Genomic DNA, 5,239 nt, shown 5'->3' with positions numbered 1-5,239 from the left:
TTTCTCCTCTTTCTTCCTCCTTTCCCCTCTCTCTAAAAGTAAATAAATAAAATCTAAAAAGATTTCTTTTAAAAAAAAGGGGGGTTGTTATTTGTGCTGGAGCTTGTATTTGTGTGTTTCTTAACTCACAGCGTTTCCCAGCCACCTCGCTCCCGTCCGGCCCCAGCAGCACTCTGGTGGGCACCAGGGCGCCAACCCACGGCGATGCCCAGGTCTGTGCTCCTTGGCAAGCCCAGGGAGGACACGTGGTTGGCATCCCACAGCCAGTCCGTGAAGGGACATGATTGCAGGAGGCTGGTATCTCTGATCTGACGTTTTGGCTGAGACCTCTGCTTGGGGTCTCACAGTGTTTCAATGTGTCGTTTTCACAATGAGATGCTGGTGTTTCTGGGCAGCGCTGCTCCCCCTGTACCCATAGCTCTGGCCTTCCTTGCCCCTGGATGAAGGCCCTACTGTGGGTTGGGGTGTGGGGAGGGGCTGTGGCCAGTGCCTCCCCTCCCTGCCCCCTTTAACAGAAGAGTAAACTGAGGCTTGGAGGCCTCGCCAGCTCACCAACGCAAGGGGCCGCCTGCAGACCAGGCTGCCCACTTTACAGTCGGTTTCCCTCTTTCTCTGAGGGTCAGGTCATGCCTCGGTCACGGAGCCTGAGCATGAGTCACAGGTGCCAGGCCCTCTCCTGTTTCATCTATTTATATAATATTTTGCTCATTCATTCCCTGCTCCCGTTCCCCTGAACCCGCAGGCAACCCTTCAGATGGGTTTTGTGTGCTTGAATTCTTTCCATCTCATGGGATGGCAGATTTAAACACTCAGGTTTACTACCGAGCGAGGAATGATGGGGAAGATCTTTAACTTGTGGCAACAATCAGGATCCTACAGCAAAATAAATAAGTGAACAAATATTTAAAAAGTTACTTATTAAATAAACCCATTTTAGAACAACAGTTCTACATATTGGTAAAGTGCGAAGAAGATAGTACAGAGTCCCTACCAGGCCCCACCCCCTGCACCCAGCGTCTCCCCGACGTCTCACACAGGGTGGGGCACTTGTTACAGTTCATGAGCCAGTCCTGATGCATTTTTGTAACCGAAGTCCACACTTCCTCAGTCTTGTAACCTCTTGTTCCTCTTCCGTGGCCGACTCTCCCCTGAGGAGTGGGGGCGCTGGCTGCCTCTGGGAGGGTCCTGGTGCGGGGCGACCAGGGTGGGGCCGCGTGCTGGGCGGGGCTTGTGCGGACGTCCCTCTGCTGGGACTCGGGTGCCGGTTGTCTCAGGGTCGGTCTGGCCTCGTGGGCGTGGGGCAGGGAGGCCAGGAAGACGAAGCGCCCTTGTCATTGGTCACAACAAGGTTCTGCTGTCAACATGAGTCACGGCGATGTGACCTTAGTCACCTGGCTGAGGCAGTTTCCAGGTGTCTCCACCTGTCATTCCTTCCCTTCCCTATGGTCGTGTGCTCTGGGGGAGAGGGTTACTAAGCCTGCGCCCGCCTCACAGAGCAGGGAGTGATGCCTCTGTGGAGGGCAGAGGAGGGCAGAGCAGCTCCTTAAATTACTTAATGTTCTTCAGCATGGGAGATTGGTCTCTTCTCCCCTTTCTCTATTTTTTCAATCATTTATAGACCAGCACGCATGAATAGATACCCATCTTTGTACTCTGGGTTTCAGCGCGACACTGTGATGTGTTCTGTTTAGAGTGTTCCCGCTTCAGCTCTAGGGAGCCCCTTCCCTGCGTGCTCCTTTAGCACAACCACCTCGTCGTGGGTCGTTGTTTGGTTTCCTTTTCAAGCACCTCCTTACTTTCTAGCTCTACTAGTCAGCCCGGGACACCATGACAACGACCTCGGGGCTCGGTCTAGGACAGCGGGGGTCTCCTCTTGAGCCACGCTGACAGTTGGGGCCCCTCTGTGCACTGTAGCAGCATCCCAACCTCCACCCACGATGGCCAGCAACACCCCCCCACCCCGTGTGATGGCGGGGGGACACTGTCAAATGCCTCCCACGGCTCCACCCCAGCTGAAACCCCTGGTCGCCAGGGGCCCAGGCAAGCTCTCTGGGATAACAGAAACACTCTGTTGTGCCATCCAACCCAGGCGCCCCTGAGCCCTCGGGACGTGGCTAGCGAGGCCGAGGAGCCAGGTTTTCTCTCTTACTTGTTCAGTTAAGCTAAACAGCTGTGCGTGGCTAGCGGCTGCCTCTGGAGCAGACGCCTGTCAGAGCTGGAGCCCAGCCCGAGCCTGGGTCTTGCCTGCCCCTGCCCGGCCACTGGCGGGCTGTTGCCGGCGGGCATGAACTCACTTCCGTTTCCGTCCTGGTGCGGGCGAGGGACGCTTGCCTCTGCCCCATTAGTCACAGGGTTGGCACAGGGCACCCAGAACCTGAAAGGCTGCTCTTCCCGACTCCCACCGATGCCTTCCTCCAGCCAGAGCCTGAGCCTGGGGCGACTGACGTTTTCCGGATTTTCCCGGGCCAATAGCTGGGCGCTAGCTGTGCAAGACACACACCCGAGCACACACGCACAGGCAAGCCCCTCTGCACACTGCCTTTCACCCTTGGGAGACCCTCCCGGTCCCACCGGGGGCCCTGCGTGCTGGCCCCCTCCCACAGGCCGAGGCCGTTCCTCCTTCAGATCTCAGAGAAAGGTCACCTTCCCGTGGAAGCTGCCAGAAGCCACAGACTGCGGCCCCGTGCCCACATGGTGCTGCCTGCAGTCTGACCGTGGTCCTTGCCTGTGGTTGGCCTGTCTGTCCTGAACCCCTGGACAGAGACTCGGCTGGCGAATGTTGTTAATTAAGTGGGAATAATCGTTACTGCTGGCCCCACCCCTCGGCACACAGACTCAGGTCCTGGAGCAAGGGGTGGGCTCAGGTCCAGACCCCAGCAGGTCTGAGCAGGAGGGGACTGTCCCGTCCGGGCACCATCCACTGCTTTGTGGGCGAATGCCACCGCTGCCAGCTGTGCGAGGACCGTGTGCTGAGCAAACGCACGGGAGCGAGGCGAGCGGCCAGCGTGCACCCAGCACTAACTTGTTTCCACGCCCCGTTCTGAGGGGTGCGTGTGGTGACCTCCTCGCCTTCTGCGCAGCCCTCGGGGTCTCGTGCGCTTATCCCTGTTTCCCAGGTGAGAAAACGGAGGCACAGGGTGGCTGAGTTACCTGCCCCAGGTGGCACAGCTGGTGGCAGAGCAAGGATGGAAACTTGGGCACCTGACCCCTGAGCCCCGCCCCCAGACACTGCCTTTAAAGGGGGTGGCCCCTCCACTCCTGTCCAGACGTTACTGTTACTCGTGTGCACTGTGGGCGCCAATTCAGTGTCCTTCACTAAGGACAGGGCGGGGGGGGGCGCAGAGGGAGTTTAGCTGAGCAAAGGTGGGGCGCGCACCTTGCATGAGCACAGGGCAGCGTGTGCAGAGGCCCTGGGCAGAAAATAATGCCCTTGGGGAACTGCAGGCATCCCCGTGGGGTGGTGGGGACCTGCCGAGCTGCAGCACGGAGTCTGGGTTCGGTCCCCAGGGTTGATCTGTGTTTTCTTTAACATACAGTTCAGTTTTAATTTTTTTAAAGATTGAAGCCCTGGCTGGCGTAGCTCAGTGGATTGACCATGGGCTGTGAACCAAAGTGTCGCAGGTTCAATTCCCAGCCAGGGCACATGCCTGGGTTGCAGGCCATGACCCCCAGCAACTGCACATTGATGTTTCTCTCTCTCTCTCTCTCTCTATCTCCCTCCATTCCCTCTCTAAAAATAAGTAAAATCTTAAACAAAAATTTTTAAAAAAAGGATTGTATTTGTTTATGTTTAGAGAGAGGGGAAAGAAGGGAGAAAGAGAGGGAGAGAAGCATTGATCTGGTGCCCCTCAAGTGCCTCCTACTGGAGACTTGGCCCTCGACCCAGGCGTGTGCCCTGACTGCAGGTGGAACCAGCAACCTTGGTGCCTCAGGACGATGCCCTAACCCAGCCTACCAGGCCAGGGCCTGTGGTTTTTAAAAATGAATTAAAATTCCCATAACATAAAATTCACCATTTTAACCATTAAAATTTGTTTTTAATTCTCATCCAAGGACATTTTTTTTTTTCATTGCTTTCAGGGAGAGAGGAAGGGAGAAAGAAATTCCCATGCCAGGGAGAAGCATCCATTGGTTGCCCAGGCCAGGACTGCACATGCTTGGGCCAGAACTGGGCATCAGCCCACAATCGGGTATGTGCCCCAAGCAGGGATGGAACCCGCAACCTTCTCCTTATGAGATGAGGCTCCTATCAACTGAGCCACCCCGGCTAGCACTGTTTTAAAGTGTGCAATTCGGTGGCTTTGGTGCATTCGTGATGCCGTACAATCATCACTTCCACCTCGTTCTGGCAGGTGATTGTCACCCCAGAAGAGGAGCTCAGCGCCCGTCAGCTCCAGCCACCTCCCCACCTCCCAGTCGGCTTTCTGTCTCACACAGATGCTGCGCCTGAGGAGCGTGGCCCTTTGGGTCTGGCTTCTTCAGTGTTTTCGAGTCATTCCCCTTGTAGCTTTGGTGCTTCGTTCCTTTCGTGGCTGGGGAGTAACTATCCCACTGCAGGGACTGGCTGTACTTTGATTATCCATTCGCCCATCTGGGAGATTTGGGTTGTTTGCACTTTTGGCTGTCGCAATATGATTACATATAGCAAATAACAAAAACGCTGCTCTGGACACGTTGATTCAGTCTCCAGACGGACGGGAGGCTGGCAGTCCTGGCCTAGCCCTTTGAAACCCTGGTAGCTTCACCTTCACCCTCCAGGTCTGACACCAGACCGGGGGGCGTGCCCTTCCTTCGCCCCAGGTTCGAGTGTGCAGGACGTCGGGGCTCTTCAGCACCAGGCCAGGGTGCACACCTGTGTCCCGGCCTGTGTCACTCTCTGCGGGCGCTGGCCCGGACGGAAGGACCTTCCTGCCGCATACGAGGGCAGGGGCCCCGGGAGCCTGGAGGGGCGGACTCGGCCCCCTTTCACCCTCTAGCAACGCGCGATGCCCGCAGGCCTGTCTCGGGTCTTTTGCCAGGAGCCGCTGGCTTCCCACGGGCCTGCGAGGGCAAACGTAGAGTCCGCACACGGGAAGGAGCCCAGCCGAGGCCAGAAGGAGAAGGGGCGGGCCGGGGGTCCAGGGGTCGCGCGAGGACACCTCAACGCTCTCGCGCCCGCCCCGCCCCACTCCGTCGTTCGGGCAGCGCGGCCCCGCCCCTCAGGCAGCGTGGCCCCGCCCCTCTGGGTTGCTAGGGGAAG

The 5,239-nt window shown here is 57.5% G+C and overlaps 1 non-coding gene across 1 annotated transcript; it reads left to right on the top strand.

Moving 5' to 3' along the window:
* The first annotated feature begins 82 nt into the window (after nt 1-82).
* On the top strand, nt 83-328 carry LOC123817796. Its single transcript, XR_006785510.1, has one exon. It is a non-coding gene; the product is annotated as a small Cajal body-specific RNA 6 (non-coding RNA).
* The last annotated feature ends 4,911 nt before the right edge of the window (nt 329-5,239 follow it).

The sequence above is a fragment of the Phyllostomus hastatus genome, unplaced genomic scaffold (assembly GCF_019186645.2).
Source record: "Phyllostomus hastatus isolate PE091 unplaced genomic scaffold, TTU_PhHast_1.1 phas_contig_210, whole genome shotgun sequence".
Classification (NCBI taxonomy): domain Eukaryota; kingdom Metazoa; phylum Chordata; class Mammalia; order Chiroptera; family Phyllostomidae; genus Phyllostomus; species Phyllostomus hastatus.
This window is presented reverse-complemented; position numbering and strand designations above follow the sequence as displayed.